This window comes from Schistocerca piceifrons, chromosome 3 (assembly GCF_021461385.2).
Source record: "Schistocerca piceifrons isolate TAMUIC-IGC-003096 chromosome 3, iqSchPice1.1, whole genome shotgun sequence".
NCBI lineage: Eukaryota > Metazoa > Arthropoda > Insecta > Orthoptera > Acrididae > Schistocerca > Schistocerca piceifrons.
Genome location: NC_060140.1, coordinates 605,898,950 through 605,916,774, shown reverse-complemented (window position 1 = coordinate 605,916,774; position 17,825 = coordinate 605,898,950).

Below are 17,825 nucleotides of genomic sequence, written 5' to 3'. Positions count from 1 at the left end.
GTACATCACTTTATTGTAATCAAAACATTTCTCTAGACTGAAAAAAATGATCATGGAATACGTTTTCATGTTTCATATTTCCATCACAAAATGAATTTAATACACCTTCAGCATGCTAAGTATACCCATATGAGGAGAGGTACATGCTTTGAGGGGTGATGGTATTAGTGATTCTGAACAAAAAACTTCATATGGATGTATGTCCTATTCTGAATGGTTTTCGAGACAGAAGACATTTAATATCACTTTTGTATGTTTTTCTTTAATAACTCAAAAACTGCACCCTCCGGTGAAAACATGTCGCAGTGCAAAATTAAACTATATTAAATTTCCTACAAATTTCCTATTCATTTTTTCTCTAGAACTAAAGGTTTTTGTGAAGAGAGCGTTAGAATGTCGAAAAACTTGCTCAATGCACATGCACTTTAACTTAGGTAGTTTTGTAGGCCAATTTGAGGTAGTTTCCCAACTTGATAGACCACAAGTGTCCCATATCAAACTGTTCATCTCAACTTGATCTACACTACTGTGGTTCATTGTAAATCTCAAATTGGCCTACAAAACTACGTAAGCTACAGTGAATGCACCTCGAGCAAGTTTTTCAACATTCTTGTGCTCTCTTCACACAAACCATTAGTTCTAGAGAAAAAAATGAATAGGACCTCTTTTGTAGGAAATTTAATATAATTTAATTTTGTACTGTGACACATTTTTGCTGGAGGGTGTAGTTTTTGAGTTATTCAAGAAAAACTTACAAAAGTGATATTAAATCACTTCTCAGAAGCCATTCGGAATAGGCATAGGTCCATATGAAATTTTTTGTTCAGAATCACTAATACCATCAGCCCTCAAAGCATGTACCTTTCCTCCTGCCTCATCCTTTATATATAATTTAAAAACTCCACAGTAATTTCATGTCCAGCATATAGAGAAAATGCAGCATTGTGTTCTCCCAGGACACCTCACCTATGTCAGTGGACAATGGCCTCGGTGGCAGAAACTGATTGTGGTTCTAAAATAAAAAGAAAAGGGCAACTGGTGCTGGCATTTTATTTAAATAGAAAACATAGTCTTACAACTTACATTACTACAAGGAATTTCAGGATCAGAGCCAGGTGATGTCACTTCTTGTCATGGCGTTTTGGTTGACAATCTGTCCAGTACATTTTCCAACTGACGCTCAGAGTCTCATGGTATACTCACTGCACTGAAAAACCTCAATGTCACAGTTTGTATTTTTTGTAGCATGAATGCACTTTCCAATAAAATTATGTGTTTTGATGGAACTTTGTACTATCATATCTATGTGCAATGCCATACTGGAGTGATACTTTTGCAGAGGTAAGGAATCCATATAGATACAATCTGATCATCAAGCACAAACAAATTTCTCAGCAAAAAAATAATCCTAACAGTTGACTTTGTTGCAGAGTTAATAATGTTATGTGGACTTGTTTCCACATAAACTGCGTAACAGTCTCATACAGTGAAATGACCATGAATTTTGTGATACTAAAGCATTAATTGAATGTAATCTTATTTACGCATTCACTGTATAACATTAGGGTATATATAATATTTCACACATCCCTCCAACTAGAACATAATGCTTTATTGTTTTTATTGTTCACACTTCTTTTTATATCAATTGGTGCTCACTTTTTTCTCAATGCAGTGGTTCAGTGTTCCATAAGCAAAGTAATCATCAAAGTTCAGGTCAAGCTCATCTGATGACCACAAGGGAGGACTGATATACTGTGCACAAAGCATGTTGTAATCCCTTCACATCTGCACAAGCTATCTGAGAACAAGTAATGGATTTCCTGCAAGATCCTGTGTTGTACTACACTATTAGTTTCAGGCTAGCAGCGATCAGACCAGGGAAGTACCATCCTATGCATAGACTGCCATTAACACCACAAAACTAATGGCTGTGTTTGGGGTGGTGCTGTGACTGGGAAGCATAGATTGCTGATGGATTGTATTTCATTATGTTCAACAATGAAATGTGGTTCTGAGCTACCTGGATGACCAACACTGGCAAGTACAGGAACAACTTGGGAAGAGGTCTCATGCTCCAAGTGTTTTGGAGAGGCCCAGCAGTGTTGCTCCTGGTGTCACAGTATGGGGAGCCATTGGGTAGGACTTTAGGTCATGGCTGGTAGTGATTGAGGACATTTTTCAATAGGACAACACTCATCTGATCACAGCAAATATCTTCATGAACTGCCTGCATGATTCTGAAGTACTCTCATGGTCAACAAGATCCCAAGATCTGTCCCTTACGGAACACATGTGAACCCAGTTAAGATGCCAACTCCAGCCCAGTGCCTGTATCCAGAATAAGAAGATATAAAATGATGTGACTTACCGAACGAAAGCGCTGGCAGGTCGAAAGACACACTAACAAACACAAACATACACACAGAATTCAAGCTTTTGCAACAAACTGTTGCCTCATCAGGAAAGAGGGAAGGAGAGGGAAAGACGAAAGGATGTGGGTTTTAAGGGAGAGGGTAAGGAGTCATTCCAATCCCGGGAGCGGAAAGACTTACCTTAGGGAGAAAAAAGGACGGGTATACACTCACACACATACACATATCCATCCACACATATACAGATACAAGCAGACATATTTAAAGACAAATATGTCTTTAGATATGTCTGCTTGTGTCTGTATATGTGTGGATGGATATGTGTGTGTGTGTGTGTGCGAGTGTATACCCGTCCTTTCTTCCCCCTAAGGTAAGTCTTTCCGCTCCCGGGATTGGAATGACTCCTAACCCTCTCCCTTAAAACCCACATCCTTTCGTCTTTCCCTCTCCTTCCCTCTTTCCTGATGAGGCAACAGTTTGTTGCGAAAGCTTGAATTTTGTGTGTATGTTTGTGTTTGTTTGTGTGTCTTTCGACCTGCCAGCGCTTTCGTTCGGTAAGTCACATCATCTTTGTTTTTTGATAAATTTTTCCCACGTGGAATGTTTCCCTCTATTATAAAGATATAAAACGAATTAGACAAAATTTCTAGTTAGTGTGATGAATTACAGCTAGCTCTAGATGTAGCAGCTTAATAGGAAAAGCACTCCTGTAATGTCAGAACACAGCATTAGTAGTGTGCTGCTCAGCACTGTCAAGTTGATTAAGTATCTAGGCATAACACTGCAAAAGATATGAAATGGAACAAGCACATAAGGTTTATACTAGGGAGGGTGGATGATGAATGATCAGCTTTGGTTTATTGGTAGAATTCATCTGTAAAAGGGAACACTAGTGCAGCCCATTCTTAAGTATGCCCAAATATTTGGGATCTGCATGTGGTCAGGCTGAAGGAAGACACTGAAGAAATTCAGAGGTGAGCTGCTAGATTGTTATCAGTAAGTCTGAAGAGGACACAAGTATTACAGAGATTCCTTGGGAACTCAAATAGGAATCCCTTGGAGAAAGGCAGTCTTCTTTTTGAGCAATGCTATCGATAAAATTTAGAGAACTGGCATTTGAAGCTGACTGGAGAATGATTCTACTGCCACCAAAGTAAGTTTTGTTTAAGGACCACAAAGATAAAGTAAGAGAAATTAAGGCTCATATGCAGGCATATAGACAGTCATTTTCCCCCTGCTCTATTTGCAAGTGGCATAGGAAAGGAAAGAAAATGACTAGTAGTGGAACAGGATACCCTCTGTCACACACTGTATGGTGGCTTGCAGAGTATGTATGTAGATATGGATGTTGATATCAAAGACCAGCTACAACAGCTGTTGGCCAGAGTGCCTCAGAAGAGGTTGGAATGACTTTATGACACCCTTCCCAGCCAAATCAGTACATGCATTTAGGCCAGAGGGGATGCAGCTTCTTTCTGATAACTGGCCATATACCACCAAGTTCTTTGTAAATTTGACTCAAGTTTGTAATTATTGAAATAACATCATATACCTTCTCAACCTGTGAAGTTTCATTTTGTTTTGTCCTCCCCTTGTGTGTGCTTCATTTTTTGTCTGTATTGAGTACATGGTGTATCAGTTGAGAGCATTTGTGAGTACTGAAATACTAACACATTGAAATAAAATGCAAACAGTCATAAGTTTTAGTAACATGGATCTAATTACACAATAAAAACCTACCTTTAAATTATGCTATCAGTCCAAGTAGTGTATGTTTTAGTATTGAAATAAGCTATCTGGTTATACCAGTCATTTGCTTGTCTCTTGTACCACTTTGTATCAATCACTGATTAATTATATGCATGTATAATAAAACAGCAATTTTACCTAACTGAACTATACTACCCTATAATTTAATGCCATGGTATCAGGATATGGGCACGGTACTGGTTACAGTACAAAGGTATCATTGTCTATGTTACGTCACTGACATGTTTAAGGTTTTTTACCACGTTATTCTAGCTTGCAGAGCCAAATTGTAGGACTGGTTGATTTGATACATCAATACATAATAGCTCTCATTCAGATCTTTATTTAGTAGCTGTTTATTTTAATAACTTATTGGCAGTAGCTTTTATCATTTTTTCTGTACAATTAAATCTGTTATATCACTGTACTCCTCACTCACAGATGCGTCTTTGGAGCTATGTAGATTGAATGTAGTATAAATGATTGCTAAGATCACTCTTTCAGCACACGGTTATTGAAATCATGCTTTGTGTGACAACGAGATAGTCATAAGGATGCATTATTCATTGTTGTTGTTGTGGTCTTCAGACCTGAGACTGTTTTGATGCAGCTCTCCATGCTACTCTATCATGTGCAGGCTGCTTCGTCTCCCAGTACGTAACCGGCCGGAGAGGCCGAGCGGTTCTAGGCACTACTGTCTGGAACTGCGTGACTGCAACGGTCGCAGGTTCGAATCCTGCCTCGGGCATGGATGTGTGTGTTGTCCTTTGGTTAGTTAGGTTTAAGAAGTTCTGAGTTCTAGGGGACTGATGACCTCAGAAGTTAAGTCCCATAGTGTTCAGAGCCATTTGAACCATTTGAACCCAGTATGTACTGCAGCCTACATCCCTCTGAATCTGCTTAGTGTATTCATCTCTTGGTCTCCCTCTACAATTTTTACCCACCATGCTGCCCTCCAATACTAAATTGGTGATCCCTTGATGCCTCAGAACATGTCCTACCAACCGATCCTTTTTCTAGTCAAGTTGTCCCACAAACTCCTCTTCTCCCCAATTCTATTCAATACCTCCTCATTAGTTATGTGATCTACCCATCTAATCTTCAGCATTTTTTTGTAGCATCACATTTCAAAAGCTTCTATTCTCTTCTTGTCCAAACTACTTATCATCCATGTTTCACTTCCATACATGGCTACACTCCATACAAATACTTTCAGAAACGACTTCCAAACACTTAAATCTATACTCAATGTCAACAAATTTCTCTTCTTCAGAAACGATTTCCCTGCCATTGCCAGTCTACATTTTATATGCTCTCTACTTTGACCATCATCAGTTATTTTGCTCCCCAAATAGCAAAACTCCTTTACTACTTTTAGTGTCTCATTTCCTCATCTAATTCTCTCAGCATCACCCAAGTTAACTTGACTACATTCCGTTATCCTTGTTTTGCTTTTGTTGATGTTCATCTTATATCCTCCTTTCAAGACACTGTCCATTCCGTTCAACTGCTCTTTCAAGTCCTTTGCTGTCTCTGACAGAATTACAGTGTCATCGGCGAACCTTAAAGTTTTAATTTCTTCTCCATGGATTTTAATACCTACTCTGAATTTTTCTTTTGTTTCCTTTACTGCTTGCTCAATCTACAGATTGAATAACATTGGGGAGTGGCTACAACCCTGTCTCATTCCCTTCCCAACCACTGCTTCCCATTCATGTCCCTCGACTCTTATAAATGCCGTCTGGTGTCTGTACAAATTGTGACTAGCCTTTTGCTCCCTGTATTTTACTGCTGCCACCAGTCGACATTGTCAAAAGCTTTTACTAAGTCTACAAATGATAGAAACGTAGGTTTGCCTTTTCTTAATCTAGCTTCTAAGATAAGTCATAGGGTCAGTATTGCCTCACATGTTCCAATATTTCTGTGGAATCCAAACTGATTTTCCCCGAGGTCGGCTTCTACCAGTTGTTCCATTTGTCTGTAAAGAATTCACATTAGTGTTTTGCAGCTGTGACTTATTAAACTGATAGTTCGGTAATTTTCACATCTGTCAACACTTGCTTTCTTTGGTATTGGAATTATTATATTCTTCTTGAAGTCTGAGGGTATTTTGCCTGTCTCATACATTTTTTTCACCAGATGGTAGAGTTTTGTCAGGACTGGCTCTTCCAAGGCTGTCAGCAGTTCTAATGGAATATTATCTACTCCCGGGGCCTTGTTTCGACTCTGGTCTTTCAGTGCTCTGTCAAACTCTTCACACTGTATCCTATCTCCCATTTCATCTTCATCTACATCCTCTTCCATTTCCATAATATTGCCCTCAAGTACATCGCCCTTGTATAGAGCTTCTATATACTCCTTCCAACTTTCTGCTTTCCCTTCTTTGCTTAGAACTGGGTTTCCATCTGAGCTCTTGATGCTCATACAAGTGGTTCTCTTATCTCCAAAGGTCTCTTTAATTTTCCTGTAGGCAGTATCTATCTTACCCCTAGTGAGATAAGCCTCTACTTCCTTACATTTGTCCTCTAGCATACCCTGCTTAGCCATTTTGCACATCCTGTCAATCTCGTTTTTGAGATGTTTGTATTCCTTTTTGCCTGCTTCATTTACTGCATTTTTATATTTTCTCCTTTCATCAATTAAATTCAATATTGCTTCTGTTACCCAAGGATTTCTACTAGCTCTCGTCTTTTTACCTACTTGATCCTCTGATGCCTTCACTACTTCATTCCTCAAAGCTAACCATTCTTCTTCTACTGTATTTCTTTCCCCCATTCTTGTCAATTGTTCCCTTATGCTCTCCCTGAAACTCTGCACAACCTCTGATTTAGTCAGTTTATCCAGGTCCCATCTCCTTAAATTCCCACCTTTTTTGCAGTTTCTTCAGTTTTAATCTACAGTTCATATCCAATAGAGTGTGGTCAGAGTCCACATCTGCCCCTGGAAATTTCTTACAATTTAAAACCTGGTTCCTAAATCTCTCTCTTACCATTATATAATCTATCTGAAACCTGTCAGTATCTCCAGGCTTCTTCCATGTATACAACCTTCTTTTATGATTCTTGAACCAAGTGTTAGCTATGATTGAGTTATGCTCTGTTCAAAATTCTACCAGGCAGCTTCCGCTTTCATTTCTTACCCCCAATCCATATTCTCCTACTACATTTCCTTCTCTTCCTTTTCCTACTATCGAATTCCAGTCACCCTTGACTATTAAATTTTCGTCTCCCTTCACTATCTTTCTTTTATTTCATCATACATTTCTTCAATTTCTTCGTCATCTGCAGAGCTAGTTGGCATATAAACTTGTAATACTGTAGTAGGTATGGGCTTCATGTCTCTCTTAGCCACAATAAGGTGTTCACTATGCTGTTTGTAGTAGCTGACCCACACTCCTATTTTTTTATTCATTATTAAACCTACTCCTGCATTACCCCGATTTGATTTTGGATTAATAACCCTGTAATAATAATAATAATCACTTGACCAAAAGTCTTGTTCCTCCTGCCACCAAACTTCGCTAATTCCCACTATATCTGACTTGAACCTATCCATTTCCCTTTTTAAATTGTCTAACCTACCTGCCCAATTAAGGGATCTGACATTCCACGCTCCAATGGCTGCATGCCCTCAGGAAAAATTACAGCTGTAGTTTCCCCTTGCTTTCAGCCGTTCGCAATACCAGCACAGCAAGGCCATTTTGGTTAGTGTTGCAAGGCCAGATCAGTCAATCATCCAGACTGTTGCCCCTGCAACTACTGAAAAGCTGCTGCCCCTCTTCAGGAATCACACATTTGTCTGGCCTCTCAACAGACCCCCCCCCCCCCCCCCCCCCAGTTGTGTCTGCACCTACGGTACAGCTGTCTGTATCACTGAGGCACATCTACCTATTAAGTGGGAAAGCCCATCAGTAACTCAGTTCCTTGCCACTTTCTGTTACTTCATAGCTGCCTGCTCCGATGATTAGCAATAGCAAAGTCCCCTGGCATCACTTGCTTGCTCAGGAGATTATGCCCTTTTAATTGTAGCCTTAACAGTCCTGCACTTTTTACCAACATTTCCAAATGGGCTGTTCATTGTTCATACCCATTTCTGCAACATTACCAAATATATGTGGCCTCAGATTTTGGCTGTCTGCATTATTTGCCTTGTTGTAATGGGAAAAAAGTTTCAAATGACCTGTATGTTATTGAGGATTATTTACTTGTTTCTGGTTATAAACATTGTGTCATTGACAATAACAGTAGGGATGAGCACAAGATTATAGCACTTTATTGGAAGATTCTTGTATAACCAGAAAAACACCTTCCCTCACATAAGCAATGAATTATACATTGTGCCTTGTCTATTGGTTTCTCCAAATGGTAAAAGAAAATTTTGTGCTCTAGATATGATTTGTGTGCTTTATATCTCTACTGTGTAAACTATGCAGGATGCAGCAAGCATTTGCAAGAATATACTGAGTGCATTATCTGTCACCTTGTCCATTGTCGACAGATTTGAATGATTTTCTTTGGTGAAATACTATTTGATTTTGATTTATTTTTCTCCTCTGTCCACTGTATTTTATGTCCATATATTGACTATGTCAGCATTTACATTTGTGCTAGTCCTTTGCGTCCAATAAAAAATTGAACCTGACATCAGTCTTTGTCTATCTGTATATAACAAATAATATTCTCTTAGATAAGTTTCACTGTCTCTTTCAACTTTAATTAAATAATTTATATACAGAAAATGTACATGATATAAATGTGCTTCCTGAACTTTCTACAACAACTGACCACTTTTTTTACAAGAACAAGCAAATTTAAACATCAACAGCATTTAAGACAGCAAAGATCAATAAGTATTCCATGGTCATTTTCAAAAGCTGCCTTCTGGTTCACAAACAGTGGCAAGCAAGTGTACCCTGCCACTTGTTGTTCATTATATGTGGACATTAGTTGCATATTTTATGTGGGGATTCGCAACTGCTGGGGACAGGCTGAAAACTGATCTGATGACATATGTGGTTGGATAGAAAGTTTTCTAACAGACAGAGATCAGTATGTTATCGTGAATGGGGTGACTTCAACAGAAACAAGTGTAACTTCAGGTGTGCCACAGGGCATCCGTAATAGGTCCGCTGCTTTTTGCGATTTACATAAATGATCTGGTTGATAGTATTGACAGTGGCATTAGACTGTTTGCCAATGATGCTGTAGTCTACAGGAAAGTAGTATTAAATGAAAGTTGGAACAAATCAACAAGGATTTGCAGAAAATAAATGCGTGGTGTAATGACTGGCAGTTATCTCTCAATATTAGTAAGTGTAACCTACTGCGTATAACAAGGCGAAAATCCCCATTAATGTACGAGTACAAAATAAATGCCCAGTCTTTGGAAGCAGCAACATCCATGAAGTATCTGCGTGTGACTATTCAAAATGATCCCAAATGGAATGATCAGATTACACAAGTAACTGGCAAGGTGAACTGTAGATTGCAGTTCATTGGTAGAATCCTGAAGCGATGCAGTTTTCAACAAAGGACATTGCTTACAATACATTAGTTTGCCCAGCCTTAGAGTATTGTTCGTCTGTATGGGACCCTTACCAGTTGGGTCTGATTAAAGAGATTGAGAATGTCCAAAGAAGAGTGGCAAGGTTTGTGACTGGTACATTTAGCCATTGCGAGAGTGTTACACATCTCATAGAAAGTTAGAAGTGGAACACACTTGGAGACAGACGACACGCTAAACGGAAGGAGCTGCTCCCCAAAGTCTGAAATCCAGTCTCCACCGAGGATGTAGAGTGTATATTATTACCACCAATGTCTAAATCATGCAATGATCACCATTCAAAGGTAAAGGAAATTAGAGCTCATACTGAGGTGTTCAGGTAGTCATTTTTCCCTCGCACGATCCGCGAATTGAACAGAGGGTGGGAAATATGACTTTGGCGGGAATTGTGCCCTCCGCCACACACCGTTTTGTGGCTAACAGAGTATATATGTAGATGTAGATTAAATTAATCTCTTATAGGACTTGATACAACATCTGGTCAACCTCATTTATCAAGGTGATGCATGTCTCTTGTCAAAATAAATCAAATGTAGTACCTAGAACTGTAGATAATTTTCTTAAAAATTTAATGTATGGAAGCTTATTGAGAGAAATACAGTTTTTGTGTGCAGTATGAGTGTCTTACATCTTTAAAATGTTACAGAAATGTTGGTAGACAGTGCATCATTTCAGATAGAATGTGTGTAAAAACTTAATGTATGGAAGCTTATTGAGAGAAATACAGTTTTTGTGCGCAGTATGAGTGTCTTACATCTTTAAAATGTTACAGAAATGTTGGTAGACAGTGCATCATTTCAGATAGAATGTGTGTAAAGTTGTTGTTTGTTATTTGTTAGCATGTTCTATGGACCATAATTGCGATCCTCTTGCTATGATGTGGAACAAGCCAGCTTTACAATTGTAGTTTACTTTCCCAGCAAAAAATTTGATAACATTCTACCAATTAAATGATTTGTTATTGACAATATATTGATAAAAAAATCAACTACCAAGCTGCGGCAGGAGAACACACACACAAAAAAAGTTTAACTTTTACTAGCTTTTGGGGGGCACTGACCCCTTCTTGTGACAGAGGAGTTGAAGGGAAAGGAAGAGTTTATGGAAATGGCTGCAACTCATAAAAGTCACACAGAAGCCTAGGTCAGGGGAGACTTACTGGACAGGATGACAAGGAAAGGCTGATCGTTGGGGACTGCACTGGATGAGTTTTGAAAACCTGAGAGCTTAACGGTGGAAGACAGGTAAATATGAAAGACAGAGATTCCTACTAAAACAGCATGCACGAGAATAAGAGTGAAAAGCTAAGTGCATTATGTGTAACAGAGGTGGGAGGGTGGAAGATGAAAAACAGACAACTCAGAAAATGAGAGATGTAGGAAACTAAAATGGAGTGAAGAAAGGAATAGTTACTTTGAAGAAATGCTGAGACAGAAGAAATTAATATAAATTTTGACAAGGTGGGTGGTGAGAATGAAGGACATGTTGGAGCACTAGTTCTCAGCTGCAGAGTTCTCGGAAACAGACATCTGGGACAAGAATCCAGATGGAGTGTATGGTGAAAGAGGCACAGAGGTCATGATTGTCATGTTGTACAGCATGCTCTGCAACAGGATATTGTGGTTGCAAGTGTACGCACTCTGCCTGTGCCCATTCGTCCTGACTGATTACTGGTTGGTTATCATGCCAATCTAAAAGGCTGAACAGTGTTTAAGTAACAGCTGGTATGTAACAAGTGTCATTTCACAGGTGACTCTCCTTTTGATAGTATATGTTTTGCCAGTTACTGGACTGGAACAGGTGCTGGTAGAAGGGTGCATCAGCAAGTCTTGCAGCAGAGATGGTCACAGAGGTAGGAGCCATAGGGTTGGGAGATGAATAAAGATGGAGCATAGGGTCTGACAAGGATATTGTGGAGATTGGGAGGGCAGTGAAAAGCTATTCTAGGTGTGGAGGGCAAAATCTCAAATAGAATGGCTCTCATTTCAGGGCATTATTTTAGGAAGTCATAGCCTTGTTGAAGTAGATGATTAATACATTCAAGGCCAGGATAATAATGAGTTACAAGTGGCATGCCCTGAAGTTGTTTTTTGGAGTACTGCTGGTACTGCTGAGTACCAGGATTGGATGTGATGGCCTGGGAAATCTGCTTTTGAACTAAGCTGTTGATATAATTATATCCAGTGAAGGGTGAGATGAGAGTGGCAGTGTGTTGCTGTAAAGAGTCAGCATCTGAACAAATATGTTTGCCTCGAATGTCAAGGATATATGGGAGGGAATGTTTGACATGGAAAGGATGGCAACTGTCAAAATGTACATACTGTTGCTTGTTAGTAGGGTTAATGTGGACGGAAGTATGTAGCTGGCCTTCAGTGAGGATGAGATGAACATCAAGGGAGGCGGTATGGCATTCAAAATAGGACCATTTGAAATTTAATTGGAAGAAGGTAATTTTAACGGGTCAGGCTCCCCATGCATTCACATGGCAAATATGTGATCAATGTATCTAAACCAAGCCAGATGCTGTAGGTCTAAGGATACCAGTAATGCCCCCTCCAAGTGACCCATGAAAAGACTGGCACAGGAAGGAGCCATCTTCATTCCCTTGGCGATACCTCTGATCTGTTTGTGCGTCTGCCCCTCAGAGATGAAGTAATTGTTGGTAAGTACAAAGCTGATTAAGGTGAGCAATAATGATGTCATAGGTTTGGAATCAGGTGGGCATTGACTGAGGAAATGTTCAGCAGCAGGCAGTACTAAACATTCATAAATTCTCCTCTGTAGTATCGGGACTTGTAAGCAGATATGTTATCTCTAGGTATCTGAAGTTAATTTTATTAGTATTTGTTGAACGCAAGTATGTAACAAGAACAATATAATCCCTAGTAGACATCTCTTCAAACACCATCATAGCTTTTTATAGCTGAATACCTCACTTCTTTCTGTGCCATACTAAGGTGAAGTGATGGTTAGTATTAATTATTTCTCCTTCTAGTATTGTATTTATGAACATTACTGTTTTTCTCAAACTGTGGCCAGTTCTTGGCAACAAGCTTCATAAGGGAGTAAACATCCTATGAGGTTGATGTCATTAGCTGCTGGTTGAATAGATGTCTACTAAGGATTATATTGTTCTTGTTACACACTTGCGTTCAACAAATACTTTTTTCCTCAATGATAAGTTATCACAGAATATTACCCCAAAAGACTTCTGTAGGAAAATAAGAAAAGTAGGTTAATTTTTTGACATTTAATGCCTGTAAAATGTGATATTATGCTTAATGTGTGAGTTGTAGAACTAAGATGTGTAAGAAGATCTGTAAAATGTGATTTTTAGTTCAGGGTCTTATCAATATGAACATCTGGGATGTAGTGCAGTGGGTTGTGACCACCTTCAACTGATCTCTGACAAATGTCCATGAATTGGGTGAGACATCTGCATAGTCATAGATTGAAATGACTCCCCAGTGCTTTCTGTGTCTCATGGAGTCCTTGACATGAGATTTAGCTTCTGCCAGGGGCAAAGAGAGTATTAGAAGCTTCTAACTATGTGCCTCTAATTAAAATTCATGTGGATATACTGTTGCTATGCATATGCAGACAATGTTTTGAAATTTGTGTTTTTTTTATTCTAGGAGCTTTTTAGAAGAAGCACTCAATGAAACAATTAAACAAAAGGATCAACTGGAGGACCAAATAAGGCATCAGCAGTTGGAAGTGCGTTCTGTTTCTTCTAATGAGACATTCCATGATTGCCAGGAGGTCCAGCTATCAGGAATATCAGTGCAGGTTCTGGACTAGCATAGAGACTTAAGTATCACTATCATATAAATTCTCAAATATATAAACAAATGATTGCAAGAAAATTCATTGAAAAAGTACAGGTGAATGTAAAAGTCCACAAACAAACAGTACTCATTTTAAGTAATGTTTTGAGCAGAATGCCTATAATGGGATTAAACCTTCTGTAGGTTGGAAAATCACATTTCTCATATTATAAATAATACACTCCTGGAAATGGAAAACAGAACACATTGACACCGGTGTGTCAGACCCACCATACTTGCTCCGGACACTGCGAGAGGGCTGTACAAGCAATGATCACACGCACGGCACAGCAGACACACCAGGAACCGCGGTGTTGGCCGTCGAATGGCGCTAGCTGCGCAGCATTTGTGCACCGCCGCCGTCAGTGTCAGCCAGTTTGCCGTGGCATACGGAGCTCCATCGCAGTCTTTAACACTGGTAGCATGCCGTGACAGCGTGGACGTGAACCGTATGTGCAGTTGACGGACTTTGAGCAAGGGCATATAGTGGGCATGCGGGAGGCCGGGTGGACGTACCGCCGAATTGCTCAACACATGGGGCGTGAGGTCTCCACAGTACATCGATGTTGTCGCCAGTGGTCGGCGGAAGGTGCACGTGCCCGTCGACCTGGGACCGGACTGCAGCGACGCACGGATGCACGCCAAGACCGTAGGATCCTACGCAGTGCCGTAGGGGACCGCACCGCCACTTCCCAGCAAATTAGGGCCACTGTTGCTCCTGGGGTATCGGCGAGGACCATTCACAACCGTCTCCATGAAGCTGGGCTACGGTCCCGCACACCGTTAGGCCGTCTTCCGCTCACGCCCCAACATCGTGCAGCCCGCCTCCAGTGGTGTCGCGACAGGCGTGAATGGGGGGACGAATGGAGACGTGTCGTCTTCAGCGATGAGAGTCGCTTCTGCCTTGGTGCCAATGATGGTCGTATGCGTGTTTGGCGCCGTGCAGGTGAGCGCCACAATCAGGACTGCATACGACCGAGGCACACAGGGCCAACACCCGGCATCATGGTGTGGGGAGCGATCTCCTACACTGGCTGTACACCACTGGTGATCGTCGAGGGGACACTGAATAGTGCACGGTACATCCAAACCGTCATCGAACCCATCGTTCGACCATTCCTAGACCAGCAAGGGAACTTGCTGTTCCAACAGGACAATACACGTCCGCATGTATCCCGTGCCACCCAACGTGCTCTAGAAGGTGTAAGTCAACTACCCTGGCCAGCAAGATCTCCGGATCTGTCCCCCATTGAGCATGTTTGGGACTGGATGAAGCGTCGTCTCACGCGGTCTGCACGTCCAGCACGAACGCTGGTCCAACTGAGGCGCCAGGTGGAAATGGCATGGCAAGCCGTTCCACAGGACTACATCCAGCATCTCTACGATCGTCTCCATGGGAGAATAGCAGCCTGCATTGCTGCGAAAGGTGGATATACACTGTACTAGTGCCGACATTGTGCATGCTCTGTTGCCTGTGTCTATGTGCCTGTGGTTCTGTCAGTGTGATTATGTGATGTATCTGACTCCAGGAATGTGTCAATAAAGTTTCCCCTTCCTGGGACAATGAATTCACGGTGTTCTTATTTCAATTTCCAGGAGTGTATATAAGATCATAAATCCAGATAATTAGTAATACAAGCAGCTTATAAAAGCTAATTTTTAATGAGTAGCCTATATTAGGATACAAGTACAAACCTTCTTCGAAGAAAACATCTTCTCAGGGGCCTTAAGAGTACTCTACAACTTATAAATTATAGAGAAGGCCTTATTTTAACCTCAGTCTTGCTAGTGTTAATCAAAAAGATTATCCTCATGGTATTTTGTGTGCCCTTATTTGATTAGATGGTATGATTTTTCTTGTGGAGTCTTAAGTGTTGCAATATAAATGACATTCCAGTTGCAGTGCTGTATCCATATAATTAAAATAAAAAGCAATTGCTCATATTAAGAGGTTATATACATACTTGGACTATTTATTTTTCTCAGACACTGCAAAACCATATGAGTCAAAATCTTGGAATGAGCCACAAAATACTCAAAAGTTGATAAGTATTTAAAAGCTGGAATCACAACACTTTGAAAATACTAATCATTTTATAGTAAACATAAAAATTTTTATGTGCTTTATAGGGTTCAGTCAAGTTGTTGATTCAATATTTATGCCTAAAAATTCAATCAAAAACTACAGGTGAATGTAAAAGCCCACAAACACACAGTACTCATTTTAAGTAATGTTTTGAGCTTGATGCCTCTAATAGGATTAAACCTTCTGTAACTTGGAAAATCACATTTCTCATATTAGAAATAATATAATATATAAGATAATGAACAGCAACAGGTTAGCCAAACAGATTTTTAAATATCGTTGGGACAAGGAGTCAATAGTAGTCTGGATTCAAGAAGTAAGGAAAGATTTGGAACGAAACAATATAAGTGAAGAAGATGCAATAGAAAGAGAGATTTTGAAGAAGAAAGTGTTAAAAATTTAAGGATTACAAGGAAGGAGGGAGAAGAAGAAGAATAAAGGAGGAAGCATTGAAATTGATGTGTGGTCCTTAGATGACACAAACTTAATAATAATAGTAATAATAATAATAATAATAATAATAATAATAATAATAATAATATTTCTATTGGATATGTAGGTATTGCACAGTGTGGAATCAGGTAAGTCTTACATTTTATCTTAAAATTATTGCTTCACAGCATTACAATGATAATCCGTTATATAATATGTGTTCTCTCTTTAGATGCTTTTTGTTGTTGATACCTCTTGAGTTACAACATATTTTGTATACAGTGTAACAACAATATGAAAAGGACACCACGTAGAAGAGACACTGAGTGGCAGACAGGCACAATGAAGAAGACTTCTACATATAAGTTTCAGACTAAGTCCTTCATCAGATGTAGACAACAAGGCTCACAAACATTCACACAGTGTAATTTGCATACACAAGTCCCCTGCTTTCTCCTGGCAGTAAGGTCCTAATGTATACTGCATATGGTATTACATTATAATTTGACTTATGGAGCATTTGAGAAAAATCTGTGTGTGTGTTCTCCTTTCTTTTCTGAAGAAGGCCTTGGCTGAAAGCTCAGTGCTAAATAGTTTTTCTATTTTGCCTGTCTGCAGATCAACATGTCATCTTTAGAGTGAGTAGCAGTCTGTTCTTTTCATAATGGTTGATATTCTGACCTGGGGTTTCCATTGTTTGATACAGAATGCGAAATATAAAATTTGCAATCCAGTTAGTAAATCCATTTACAAGCTCTTCAATATGTCTAAGAAAAAATGTGCATCCTGAAGAATGTTGTTACAACTAGCTGTGAGGATGATAGATGCTCATTTTCCTTCAGTGCATGTGGTAGTAAATGAAACAGGCAAAAAGGAGTGCAAGTGTCTCAAAAAAGAGATTGACAGGAAGTGCAAAATGGCTAAGCGGGGATGGCTAGAAGACAAATGCCAGGATGTAAAGGCATATATCACTAGGGAAAAGATAGATACTGCCTACAGTAAAATTAAAGAGACCTTTGGAGAAAAGACAACCACATCTAAGAAGATCAAGAGCACAGATGGAAAACCTGTTCTAAGCAAAGCAGGGAAAGTAGAAAGGAGTATGTAGAAGGTTTATACAAGGGCAGCTAGGAGGAGGAGGTATTCAGACAGTTATACACTGTGTATATGCAATAGATGTGACCAACTATCAGAGTTGAGTGAAGAGGAGCCTCTTGTAGCTGTAGATGTAGGGAACATGCAGCAGTACTCAGCAGTTAGGAGGCCTAGGTCAGTTGAAAAGTCTAACAGAAATAAGAAGGTTCTACTGCTAGGTAGTTCACACGGTAGAGGTGTGTGCCAGCAGTTGCAGGAAGTGTTGGGGATTGAGTGCCAGGTCACCAGTATTCTGCAGCCTAGTGCAGGGTTGGCTCAGGTGACTGACAGCATAGGGGAGTTATGTAGGAATTTTATGAAGGACGATCAGTTAGTGATAGTGGGTGGAGCAGGGAACATTCTTGATAGGGATGGGGAATATGATGTAGGTGGTGACCTGGTAAAGATAGCTACTCAAACTGGTGACACTAATGTACATTTTGTGCAGCTGTTTCAGCGCCATGATCGACCTCATCTTAATGCGGCTGTTAGGTGTGTTAACATGTGGCTGGGCAGGACACTGATGGCAGAGGGCACAAGTCACATTTAAGTGATGCCAGTTGGGCCTATCAGTAGATCGGACTTCACTAGGCATGGCCTGCACCTCAGTAGATATGGGAAGGGGAGGCTGGCAAAGACAGTGTAGTGGGTGATGGTGAG